Source organism: Musa acuminata, chromosome BXJ3-1, assembly GCF_036884655.1.
Source record: "Musa acuminata AAA Group cultivar baxijiao chromosome BXJ3-1, Cavendish_Baxijiao_AAA, whole genome shotgun sequence".
NCBI classification, from domain to species: Eukaryota; Viridiplantae; Streptophyta; class Magnoliopsida; order Zingiberales; family Musaceae; genus Musa; species Musa acuminata.
The window spans coordinates 40114078-40129036 of NC_088349.1; the positions used below are offsets into that span (position 1 = coordinate 40114078).

At 33.9% G+C, this 14959-nt stretch overlaps 1 pseudogene; it reads right to left on the reverse strand.

The window, feature by feature from the left end:
* Window positions 1-2565: 2565 nt before the first annotated feature.
* Window positions 2566-14650, reverse strand: LOC135629283 (uncharacterized; annotated as a pseudogene).
* Window positions 14651-14959: the final 309 nt, after the last annotated feature.

A 14959-nucleotide genomic window follows, 5' to 3' on the forward strand; every position in this document is an offset into this window, starting at 1 on the left:
ACATGATTTTTATCATTGTACTAATTCACCCCCCCACCCCACCCCCGCCCCCCCCCCCCTTCACCCCCCTCTTAGTGTCAACTCGATCCTAACAGTTGGTATCAAAGTCATGTTTTTCTCATTTGGTTTAACACCCAAGAGAAATGACTCTTTTCGGCTTTCAAGAGGGTCACTCTATCATTCGTCCTCTTATGTTCGATGAGACGGACTACACATATTAGAAAACTCAAATGAGAGTTTTCTTACTTTCTTTAAACTTTGATTTATGGAATATCATTGAACTTGGCTTTCAAACCCCCTCTAAACCTTTGAATGAATGGAATGACTTTGAGAAAAAAATATTTTCTTTAAATGCAAAATCTATGAATGTTTTGTTTTGTGCTTTGGATAAAAACGAGTTTAATCGGATTTTCATTTGTAAAACTGTGCATGACATTTGGCACACACTTGAAATTACACATGAAGGCATTAGTAGAGTTAAAGATTCGAAAATTAATCTTTTGATGCATGATTTCAAATTATTTTGTATGAAGCTAAGCGAAACTATTATTGATATGTCCACTCGTTTTACGGATATCATCAATAATTTAAAAGCTTTTGGTAAATATTTTTCAAATTTTGAACTTGTTAATAAAGTTTTATGATCTTATTGAAGAATAAAAAAACTTACCATTTTCCGATTGAAGAACTTATTGTGTCTTTGATGACCTATGAAATGACATGTAAAGCACATAATAAGCATAAGAACAACCTTTCAAAGAACAAGAAGGATTTGACACTCAGAACTCAAGAAGACCACTCGAGCGAAAGCTCAAGTGATGATAACTTTGAACTCTTAGCAATAAAGCTTAAAAAGTTAATGAAACAAGAATCAAAGAATAAAAATAAACTTAAAAAGAATACAACTACTTGCTATGAACGTAAGAAGTCAGGATACTACAAAGATGAGTATATAAAACTAAAGAAGAAGTTGTCAAAGAAAAAAGAAGCACTCAAGGACGAATCGAGCACATCCGAATACGAGGAGCAAACCAATAAAGATGAGGTGACCTTTCACAATGAGCTATGTAACTCACCCGAAATGTATTTACCTAATTTTGAAATTACTTGAAGCATTTCATCAGTTGTTTTTAAATTAGTTTAGAAAAATTATATATAAATTGTTAAAAAAATATTGATCATAACAATTGCATATTTTATGACAAAGAAACAAAATGTTAGATTTAAATCTATTGCTTATATATTTAATAAGATTAATCCTATATATGTTTTAAGAAGCAATAACGTGTATCTTGATTATATCCATATTGTTTTTCGATTTTAAATGATGATGTATTTTTGTATGGAAGACTTACGTAAAATCAATCATAAAATTTGATACTAAAAGAACTTGAGCTATTTTTAATCTTATAGGAATCTATCTATGTTACTTTCATTGAATTATCTGAAAAGTGATTTTGAGGATGATTTTGGATTTCTTTTAATATGATTCATTTTAATAATGAGATGATATATCCAATCGAATCATTTATCGATGTTTACGACTTGAGATGTATTTTATATGAAATATTTTTCTTAATTCTTGTATGATTCAATCTTTTAAGAAAACATTCATCCAAATGAATCATAATTATTCTTTTCACAAATTGTCCTCCTATGATTCTATTCGTTATTTACTAAAAAGGAAATTTATCAAGATTAATCATCCACGAATTGATCTTTCATATTAATATCTTTCATGTCATGATCTTTATATGACTCCCTTGTAATTATGATTTATACATCTTATCACCCAATTAATTTTTCTTGATATTCTTTATGTGACGATATAAAATTATGCATGAAATACTCATGATATTATGTTGATACACACAAATGAGAAATTATGATCATGCATGATAGGATGTAATGTAATTTGACATTTTAATACTATCATTATTTAAAATATTTATAATTTAGAATGATTCATATAATACTCATGATTTTTTTTTATAAAACGATGTGAAAGTCAACAACTATCATTTTCTAAAATGATATCTTATTTAAATTTTTCATATTGAAAGAAGATTGATACTTTATCTTTTATCATGATATAGAAATTGATATAAAAGAAAAAGAATTACAACATTGTATTCTTTCCTTCTTATTGACAATGACAAAATAAGAGAAGAATTTACTAGCTTGCACATTTTAATTATTTTGAATTTGTATTTAACAGATAAACCCGTGCAGAACTTGAAACCGTACATATGCCCTTGTGATTACTCTCAAGGGACATTTAACTTCAAATTGATACATAGACAGATAGATATGACAAGAATTTTAAAAAAGGTTAAATCTAAATCAGTACTTTTTACCTCAAATTGAGTTTTTTAAATAAATATTAACTGGAAGAGGATCTTAACATCTGAAGAGGCATATATCCTGCAATAGAATTCATAATAATAAATACAACATGCAAAAAACCTATTTAATAATTATTGTTTTTAATCTTGTATTTTAATAATAATGTGACTTGTACATGCAACCGTGAAAGATTGACCAACTCTTCTGGGAATGGATGCATTGAAACACAATCAATAAAATCTGTTGCTCTATTTCCTTGCAACAGCATTCAACTAAGACAAAAGGCAGCTTTGATTTACATATAGCTCATCTGAAATCAGCTAAAGATTTACACAACAGAAGAAAATAAATCAAAATTCTAAGCAGAAATCATAACTTTTGAAATGAAATTTTCTAATGGAAGAAACTGCATGGGGTCAAAATTTTACGAAATCTTGTCACTTTACGAAGCCATGAAATTTTAGGAAGCTATGAAATTTTGTCACGTCCATGCTTTCCTTCCCTGGAACTGCTTTCCTGACCGCCTTTGCCGCTGTTTTTTCTCTTGCCTAGAGCGAGCTACTTTTGCTCTTTTGGCAGAAAGAGGCATCTTCTTTTTATGTTCCTTTTGGCGATTGCTTAGACCACCCGTCTGTCAACAAATCGCAGATAAGCAATCAGTCTATTAATTCCAAAACAAGGTGCCTGGTTAATGCAGATACTGAGAAGAGAATGACTAATGAAGGGGAAGGAAAAGCAAAAGGAGGTAGAGAGGAAGCTTTGATTTGCAGCAGGGAGATGGGGGGTGGCAGGCGATCCTTTCCATTGTGTTAAAATTTTGCAGACTGCCAACCAACATAGGAAAAGCAAAAGGAGGCAGAGAAGAACAGGATCTACATTCCACTTGGGGGATAATTAAAGAAGATTATCACCTTAGTTGAAATGCAGATCAGAAGTGTACCAGATGCTCTGAAGACTAAAGCGCAGGATGTTAAAATAACAGCTTTTGAAAAAGCAAACCAAAAGTACTGAAGGAAACCAATTGCGAGCTTTAAAGGAACGTAGGCAAGATGTGTATCATAAAATATAGGAATGTCACTATATTTTAATCTGCACTAAAAACAAAAAATTATCATGTAACATGTCGTAAATCCAATACAGGCTAACCTTTTTTTGTTTCACAGCAGTTCTAGCCTGATACTTTCCTCTATCCTCCCTCCCAGCTCTTACTAGGGCCAGTCGTTCCTCCTTGCTAAGCTTTCTTTTAATGTGGACCTAAAGAACAATAGTTCGTTGATGATAAAGAGAATTAGTTCAACTTAGAACAACTCACAAGCTTATGACATAAAATCATAATTTAAAGTAAAGGAAATGTAATCCAAAGTAAGAATAGCTACCAGTACATTAAAAAAAAAAGCTAGCAGTACATCAACATCTAGCTATTCATCATGTACTTTTAAAAATACTCATACAAGCTCTCGTGCAGATATGCTTCCATCCAGAGATCAAAAGCATGGACCAGTGATCTCAAAAGAATCAATGCCTTGAACAACATATACAACACCAGAAATTTGCATTACAGAATGATAATATATGTGAGAGCTAAAATCGGATCAATTGGTACATTATTAAATGAGTTCATCAATTTTACATATAGTTGGAACATTACAAAAGGAGTTTATCAACCTTACATAGTCACAGAATTACCAAATAGGGAAAAGAAAAAGAAAAACATTCATACCAAGAGAAAGGATGAGAGCTCACCTCTAGCATAGCAGGATCCACTGGCTTTATACTTAATTGCTCAGAAGAGGGAATTTTGAAAGATGAGACTTTCGAGTCTATGCCCTTTCTCAAAAGACCTTGCTGAGCCATAACCAGCTTTGCTTCTTTCTTTGCCTATGAGATTCAAAAAAGAAAAAAGGCAAAGCTTATAAGATGCCTACATAGTGAGTGAATTTTGGTGATTAAAAATGTAATCAAGAATATAAGATCCATTATTTCATCGAACATTAAAAAATAATCAGAACACTAAAGAAGTTGAAGATCAAAATTCTCAGAAACACTAGCTTACGCAGATGTTACTATAACTTCATATCAGATAACATGAGCGTATGAGCAACAAAGTTCGATGAACAGTGTCAGAATTTTACTGAATCTATTTCACATAATTAAGATGAAAAGGAGCACTAAGTTTCCGGTGAACACACCTTCAACTCTTTTATACGTTGAAAATCTTCATTAGAAAGAATTCCATCTGTTTCATCTGAAGCTTTCTGTGACATCTTAGCCATTGTTAGTCTTTTAAGGGTGCGAAGACTTGATTCTGAAGTATTCAGTTGTCCAACATAATCCGCAAACTTCCTCTTCTTTGATTTGGCCTTCTCCTCTTCCTTTATTTCATCATTGTCATCACAAGCGCATTCATGATTACTGAGGTCATCATCATTGCAGATGTCATTAGAAGACTTTTTCCTTGATGCATCTAGCTCACTGGAGATATCCATATTATCATCACTAAGATCCACATCTTCTTTAGTATCACTATCATATTCATCATAGGCAGCATTCTCATCAATATCATCATCAAGATCATCACCATCATCTTCCTCCCCATCAATGTTATCACTGTTACCTAAATCTTCTTCATTTTTTTCATCTGAAACCTCATCATCCTCTTCTTCTTCATCTTCCAAAGAATCATCCTCTTTCTCTGTCTCAGCATCACTGTCATACTCATCATCCAAATCTGATGCAGAAGCCTCAGCATCAGAACTGTCAGTCATCGAGTTATCAACGTGTTCCAGCAACTCTATGTCAGGCACATCAGTAGCTATACTAACTTCTCCATATGCTTTTGGCCTTGCTTTGGGATTGACCGGACGGCCACGGTCCTTTTTGACCAATAAAGAAGGGCATATCTGAAAACAAATAAAGCTCAGAATAACAATCACAAGCTATACGTCTGAAACAAAAATTGTTAGACTGAAATACATATTCCAACCTCTCTGAATAAAGTTATCAAGGAGCGAGCTGCTGAAGAAACTGCCTTCTCATGTGATTTTTTGTACAAGACCAAGTCTTGAAGCAGATCTTCATTCATTAACTGTAAACAACCAAAATGTGACAGTTAGACAACTAGTTTCTTGTAGACATTTACAAGCTTTTACAGGTACATATCTATTTCAAGTGGTGCACTATCCTTCTCAAATAATTTTATTATTTCTCAAATTGAAGCAAAAAAAATAAAAAAAAAACAAGATTACAGTTAATTAATATGAAGATGGGTAAAATTTTGAAAAACAAAAAACATAATTATTAAGATAATTGCATCTAGAATTTGAGTAAGTAAACATTCAACGGACCCAAATCCACATTGAGTACTTTTTTGTGACAATGTATAGACGAAAAAAAATTAGAATTCCATAACAAGTATAGTTCTTTCACAGATTCAACTTCCTAGAAAATCTGAAGGCACGTTATAAAAGTTCATCATACTGTCAACATCTTGTATCTCAGATGGAGTCTGGCTAAACTGCTAATGTGACGAGATCATGCTAAAGTGACAAGATGATATATTAAGTAGGCATGAACCATGGAATTGTGATGCATCTCATACAAGATGATGCAAAGAATAAACCTGTCGCAAACAAACTTGAACAAATAATTGACTAAATGTAAAGCAATACCAAAGGCATCGTGATACAGATCTCCCTCAACATTCAGCCCAACAGCAATGGCCTGACAAGACAAATAAGAAAGTCCATGATCAACAGTTCAACTATTAACAGATGAACATGACTGAAAGTAATATCATTTTCAGCAGTACCTCTGTGCGAGAACGATCATGCACAAATTGATTCACAATTTGTTTAAATAAGGGTTCAACCGCATCAGGAGGTACTATTCAAATAAAAACAACTTCGATGAGTTCTTCTATCTGAAGAACAGAACTGGGAACAGCATGCCTTGACTATGAACGCTTAGAAAATCTACAGTAAAAAAAGCACAACCATATCATGGCAGGCCTGGACAGCTGCAGCAAGCAAATCGGTGACATCACGTTGATGAGGCTAAAAAAAAATAAATACAAATAAGTATGGTTTCAAGTTAAAATACATATAAGCAAAAAAATCCTTGTTTACCTGAACATATTTTTGAAGAAACGGATAAAAATTTAACGAGATCAGACGGTGCAATCCAACAGTTCTGGCTATTACTTTAACATCATCATCCTATCCTGCAACACAAAGTAACAACAATAGTCGACAAAAGAAAATTTCATATATCAACCAATAAATAACACATGTAGTCTAACATAGAAGAGAAATTTCATTATAAATTACTGTTATCAGCTTAGTGTACAGTGTGAACCAATCTACCAAAACATTGAAATGACATTGACTATAGCCTTTCAATATAATAAATAAAATTCACCCATTCAAAACATTCTGAATAGAGTAAAGAGCCACATATAACTTTTTATAATACATCCCTATCTTAATCACATGTAGATTCAAGTATTCAGGCCAATTTTCTAAAATATTAATGATCTCAATGGAACAGAATATCTTAAGCATGGTCTGCAGTACCGAACTGTACCGCCCAGTACGGGCGGTACGTACCGGTCCGACAGGTTATCGGTACGCGGACCACCTGTTACCAGTCCGAGTGCACTGTAGCACTGCAGCACTGTAGCAGTGCACTGTAGAATCATAGAGTCAAGATGTATCCTGGACATAACTGTTAGTGAAATTGGATAATAACTGGGGCATTGTGTTGAAATTCATAATTTCTTGAGCACACACAGATGAAAGATGGATGTCACATACAGGGTTCATGAACTAAAAAGTACTAAATGACAGTAACTAGAACTAAAGGACTTGCATTCACAGGATTTGAAGTGTATATTTTAAGTGTATATTGGTATCTAAGAAACATGTAAAAAATAATCTGCTACCCATTAAGAAATATATAGCTTTCCAAGCCACAATAGTAGTTATATTGGTCCATAAAAGTCCCATAAGAGTTGAGCACAACACTCCAAAGAACTCTATACAAGGCTGTGTCATAGTTGTATCATCAGAACACTCAAACAGTAGGTTCTTTATTGGCACTCTAGAAAAAAAGGAAAACTACAATCCAACAGACAAAATTTTCAGTTTCACAATAACTGCTATCATGATTATGATCAAATTCAAGAGATCAAGGTTTTATTCAAGTGTACAAATGACTAATATTGTTGGAATCTTCACAATAAGGTAATAGACGGATCACAAAATAACATCTATGATAGGTCATAGAAAGTGTTTTTTTAGTTCATCAGGATGGACATGTCAGTACAATACATGCCGATCAGCACGGTTTAAACATATAGCTGGAACAAGCCTTGTGCTTGATTGTGTGTTCAAGGACATCCTTGGTATAAAACGAAACACCATGCTAGTATTATACTAGCATGACATAGTTCGACAATCATCAACCACTGCTGGCAAACTTGAAATATTATCATACATCATCAAATGGTGAAACTAATTGCCATCTGAACAATCATCATCAAATATTATACCACAGCAGAACAAATTGCCTCTGAACTTCATAGTCTTTGTTATGCTAGGACTATGATGTTCAAATCAAATAACATTTTTCTCAAAATGAGAAGATTATTTCACGAGAAAATTAATGATTGATAATTTGATCATCCACAATAAATCACAATGTATTGACCACAAAAAAGGTTAGATCTGCACCAAGAAATGATCAAGTACTCATCAAACATAGTTTTAATTACTTATGTTAGATAATTCACCAAACATTATTTATATATTTTCATGATGAATAGGTTAATTATGATGAATCATGATTTATATACATCTACCTATTCTAACATTAAATAAATACCAAATTTTGTCACATTAAATAGTAAAAATTATACATTGATACATGCCCATATCCATCATATCAATATCTTGCACTTGTATCCATGACTTCATAACCAACCAACCAACCAAACGAGCATTCATTATAATAAAGAATTAAGCCTTCATAACAGTAATAAAAACAAGAAGAATGATGAAATTACTTGAATAACACCAAGAGGTCCTCCGGAAGTTCAATTGCAAGATCAACCTGAAAAAGGGTCGATGCAGTTACAAAAATACAAGTTGTTGACTTAATATGTAGACTTATTATGGGAAAAGATGAAACCTTTGCAGTAATTGTATATATCCATGGTGATAATGGTCCAAAGCATAAATCAATCAATACACATGCTGCTTTTGCCTGAAGATTGAAAAATAAATGCTTACTTAGAAAGCCAAAAAGTAAGTTGTCTATTCATAATTAAACTTGGTATGAAACCAACAAACACAAGATGATAAAAATGAAGACAGATAGCCCGCACAAGCATTAAGAAGATGACAATGACATTATTATTATCTGCAACAATAGATTAATATGAATTGTTGAGACTTTTGATAAGAATACAAATGCATGTAATGTATATCACCCAGATGCATCACTGCTGAACCTGAGAGAGAGCATGCTGGACAGAAGGATGTTTCCACAAAGAAAAACTATCATCAACTTGATTTAGGAGGCTAATTGGAGGAAGACGTGCCATCAAATGAAAGGAAATCAGAATCCATCCAAATTAATTAATATATAAACTAGTAAAAGGTGTTAAAAGTTTTAACTTAAAACAGAGACCTTTCACCTGGAAGCAGTGCTTGTATAAGTGGTAATAGGGACCAAAAATTTGAATTACTGTTAGCCAATTTACAGAACAGGAGAGGCTATCTATTCATTATAAAAGAATGTAAACACTCGACAATTTAGTTACAGAAGCAGACTCCTGGTGGCTAAAAGTTATTCCAATAGGAAAAAAACAGGATAATTAGTTTAAAAAACATTATAGGGTAGGTGATCATTTAGAACATATTTGTGAAGCACATCCAAATAAGACATGAGGACTGCCTTCTTCCGCTGCAGATATATCCAAGACATTCAAATAAGAAGCATCCCAATAATCTTCAGTTCATTTGAATTCTTCCCCAAACAAGCTCAAGTAATCAGTAGGTTGCATGTGCCTGGTTACTTCGGTTTTAACAATTTCATCAAATATTGAAGACAGACCCAACTATTCAAGTACAAAATTGTCAAATCAGATTGTAAATTGATTTGATAAGAAACCATATCCATTCACATAATATGCATGAAAAAATAATTTAATTAACATTAGTTTCTTCATAAACTTATTGTGGAATCCTCTAAACTAAGAAAGAACACTTTTGAACACGTGGAAAGCCAAAAAGCAAAAGAATTTCTATTAAGTAATATGGAACACATCATCTATAATTATTTCAATGTTTGACACAAAATATTACAGAACAAAATTCAAAGAAGAAACAGAAGAACATCTGTAACTAACAATGTGGAGACTTGTCCTTGTAAATGGCAATCCAAATCCTTTGAGAAATGGACCTGCATAGCCATCGTGTCTCTCACAATTCAATTGGAGATTCATATATGTCATTGTAGCTGCCAATAAAAAGTTAAAAAAAAAATTAACCGTTTTAGTTCATAAAGTCAAATAGAGTGGAGTAGTTTATCTCATCATGTTCCAAGGATTGTCAATCTTGATCCAACCAATTTAGAATGGTACCACCCGGTACGGGCGATACGTACCGATCCAACGACATACCAGTAAGCGAACCGCCCGCTACTAGACAGAACATGCTAGAGTGCTGCAATGCTACAGTAAGAGGAAGAAATATTTTAAACCGCTCGGTAATAGTGATACAGTGCTCCAATGGTCAAATTGACCGTTGGAACCCTTTCTTATGGTATTTAAACCCTTCTTCTCCTTTATTTCACTCCATTACATTCTCATACTCTCTTAAACTATCTCAAACTCTTTTTTTCTCACATTTGTGCTTTTCTAAATTCTACAAAACAACGATTTGTGAATTGAATCGAGGTTAATTTAGGAAGATTAAGAGGAAGAACTTTCTAATCAAGAGGTATGTTTACATAAGGATAATCCGTACTGAACTGAAATACGAACCTTGCATAAGATATTCTTCAAATCTTGAAAAAAATAATGATACTATTCTTACCTAATTTACATTGATTTTACTAAACTTATGCTATTACTATATTTATTTCTAATTTAAAAATCCTATCCTAACTTTTTTTTTTATTTTTAGGTATTTTCGGAGGGTCTTACACCTAAATTAGGTGTACCGCTTGGTACACCCTAGCGTACCGCTCGGTATACGGTACTGTACCATACCGAGCCAACCTCGAAATACTAATACGGTACGGTATTGCATACCTTGATCAAACCTATAAAATTTCACCATTAAGAACCTTATCCACATGCTGTGGTTTCCCGTCCTAACAATTATCATCCACAGAAAGCATACTTGGTTTCTTAGATGAGTAACTTACATTATGGACAATGCTAGTTCATGATATATAAGTTACACAGTCCCGATATTTGCATGTTAGTCCATAAAATAAGTCACTTAAATCAAGGATTGAAATTTTGTACCATACCAAAATTTCAAGACTTATTCGATACGGTATGATACTATATACCGAGTGGTATATTTTGGTATACCATTGTGTGTGTATATATATATATATATATATATATATATATATATATATATATATATATATATATATATATATATATATATATATATATATATATATATATATATATAGGTAAACCACACAGTTTACCTCTATGTGGGGCGACGTCGCAGATAAAAAAAAATTACGACATCTAAAAAACAAAAATATTGCGATGATGCCCGAGGCGACATTGCCCAAGAAGAGAAGAAAAAAAAAATCTTCGCTTCTCTCCGCCCCACAAGCCGATGCCTCTTCTCCCGCGCACAGATGAGAAGTCGTCGACAGACGAGGAGAAGAGAGGTGACATCTAGGTTCTACCTTTTTTTCCTATTTCTTTCTTCGTCTTCTCCCTCGATCACCGTCGATAATAACACCTCAATCGATAACGATAATGCCTTAATTGATGGTACCGCTCGATAGCGGGCGGTCCGTGTACTAGTCTATTGACGGACCGGTATGTACCGCTCGGTACGAGCAGTATCATTCGATATTGCAGACCTTGATTTAAAAAACTAATAGGCACTTTAAATGTTAGAATTAGGAACAGAAAACTCTATTTCTCATAATAACTGGAGAGGTCAATATATGTTGCATCAATTTATTGTGACGGACTAGTCTTACCATGAAATAGTTAGGATCATGCTTATGAGTACTAACATATTTTCAACACTGGCTTTTTATGGCCTTAAGCAACCCTCCACCTTTTTCATTCGGGCTTGGGACCGACATTGGCGGTGTTAGAAACATTGGTACTCATAACAAGAAATCAAGTAAAGAAACTAATTTTCTTTGAGAAAGATCAAAATTGAAACACCTAGAAGGAATTTAAAAGTGACAATTGTAGATTCGAAAAATAAGTATACTTCTGTCTAATTAGACAACAAAGAGGCTTTTGAATCATGGCACTACTCGCTTTTTTAAACCAAACAATGAGAAACATTTTTTTGCCAACACATAAAAACATAAGAAAGTTTGTTTTCTCTATGGCTATGATTTTGGTGGAGAAAGGGGGAAATTAAGCATAGCCATCTCTGAACATATCACTAACCTATGACACAACGACTTCCAATGCAGAAAATCCTAGAGAAAATGAAGTTCTTGATTGAGGCATTCACATCAACATAATAACTCTACTAGATTGAACATGTTTCATCTTGTTTACAACTAAGCAAAAATTTATTTATGTCTAACACATACTTATATAAGATAAATTTGTCCATTTAAATTTGTTCCTCCTAACCTTGCCTCCTGCCTAACGTTCAAGGTGAGAACATTTTTAATTAACCTAGTCTATTGGTACTCCATTTGTGGTAAGGAAACCCAACTATATAAATATTTATCCTATTTGTTTCATGAAAGATGCAATCTTTATGTAACTTTTATTCAATTTTCAGATCCATATATCAACTGGGTAGCTTGTCCTAATATCTTAATGAGGGAATGCCTTGGAAGATCAAGAGATAGCTCCATTAACAAGTGTACTAAAATAAAAAAAATCAGAAATTAAGAAAATACGGGAAGACTCTTTCAGATAATAATTTATATAAAAGAAGACAATTAAATTGATTACACTATCATGGACTTGAGTTAAAGAGACATATATTGTAATACAAAAAAAATGTTCAAATTTTGTCACACCATCGAGGAATTAAGTTATATCTTTTTTCTTGTTGTGATCAATTGCAACTTTTATTTCGGCATATCCTAAGAGTTTTGCAAGAATATATAGAATTTTTGAAACTTGAATCATATAATGTAAACCAGGGTTTGCCGTACCGAGCCGTACCGCCCGGTACGGGCGATACGTACCGGTCCGACAGGTTTTCGGTACGCGGACCGACGGTTACCGGTCCGAGGTACTGTAGCACTGTAGCAGTGCTACAATACTCGGTACACCTGGGTGTACCGCTCGGTATACCGTACCGTACCGTACCGGTACCGAGCCCAAGTCGAAATACCGGTACGATACGGTATTGCGAACCTTGATATATACACCATCCCCTTCTTGCAGTGCTACAGTACTCGGTACACTCAGGTGTACCGCTCGGTACACCTGGGTGTACCGCTCGGTATACTGTACCGTACCGGTACCGAGCCCAGGTCGAAATACCGGTACGGTACGATATTGCGAACCTTGATGTAAACTATCCGTCCGACCCATTATTTATTTACTTTTGTCTAGATTAGTTGACATAAACTAATTAGACATCTTGTTTCTGTAGGATTTCATTCCAATACATACATTTTTAGTTTAGCAACTTAAGATCCAATATACAAAAGCCAAAAACTTATAATGAATAACAAATATATGTTCAGGACAAGGATTATAATGAATAATAAATGTATGTTCAGGACAAGGATTGAAATTTCATACCATATCGGAGTTTTGAGATTCGCTCGGTACGATATGGTACTGTATACCGAGAGGTACATTTGATATATATATATATATATATATATATATATATATATATATATATATATATATATATATATATATATATATATATATAACATAAAAAGGGGCGATTGCCTCGTCATTTCTTCTCCCACGCGGGCAAAAAACCAAGCGACCTCCCTTTGTTTTACTTATAAATTAACATATGACTTCTAAATTTTTTGGAAAATCAGTTCACTTAGTATACCAATAAAATGCATTGAAGTAATTCTTGAAATAATTGAACTCTTCAAAACAATTTGCAATATTTCATTAACAAATTCAGAAGGCTTAAGAGAGAGAGAGAGATGGGGGACCAATTCACTAATTCAAATGAAAGTAAAGTGTGTGTTTAAGCTAAGCTTCTGGTTCGAATGATACATTGCCCCAAGATGTAAACGTTCAGAATCTTACGAGTTCTTCCTGCATTCTTTCATTTTGTTAGTTCATTTTTGACAAACAATATCTAGCATATCAGCTTGGATATATAAATTTGTCCACTTTTGGAAAAAAAAAGTACACTGGTTGTTCATTCATGTACAAATTCTCTCAAATTTTTATCCAAAGTGGGAGGCTTCAAGTCAAACACTAACAAGCACCTAGTAGATGGATCTTTTCTAGATGGCTCCACGTCAAGCACGAAATATTCAAACCATTTGAAACACGAGGGAAACAAAAAAAATCTGACCAGTATGAATAACTATTATTCTGGATAACAAGGGTGAGCTAAGCATATGTGCATTAATAAAAAAAATACTAGATGATCTCATTGGTAATTTGTCAGACATTCATTCTCTTGTTCTTCGATACATAATTTCACAACATAAAACTGATTTCTAGTTTTACAATTCAAACACCAATAACCACTAATCAAGAGAAAAAGAAGGTTGTATATACCAGGGTCTATCGTACCGAGCCGTACCGCCCGGTACGGGCGGTACGTACCGGTCCGACAGGTTGTCGGTACGCGGACCGACTGTTACCGGTCCGAGAGTACTGTAGCACTGTAGCAGTGCTACAATACTCGGTACACCTGGGTGTACCGCTCGGTATACCGTACCGTACCGTACCAGTACCGAGCCCAGGTCGAAATACCGGTACGATACGGTATTGCGAACCTTGGTATATACACCATCCCCTTCTTGCAAAGGAAGCACGCACCTGGCCATGAGCTTCTTGTTTGTCTTGATCAGGCTCTGGAGTTTCCTGAGGATCATCAATCTCCACTGCATTAGCCTTGTCCATAAGGCCAATGATAGTTTACAAGATGTACATGACGATGGCCAGAGGCACAGAGGTAGAGGTGTTGGAAGGGATGGTACCTTTGGTGATGGAGACTTCAAATGCTTACCCAATATTCATTTTGTTTCTCCATTACATCCAACAAGATCATCAATATATCATTAAAAAAATGATGACTTAAATAATTCAATTGGAATTATCATGTCAAATTCAAACTTGGTACCACATGTGATATTACTGGAATCATAGTAAATAATCACAACCGTTGCTACTACCTTAATCTCAGTAAACAAATAGGGAAGTTGGAACAAG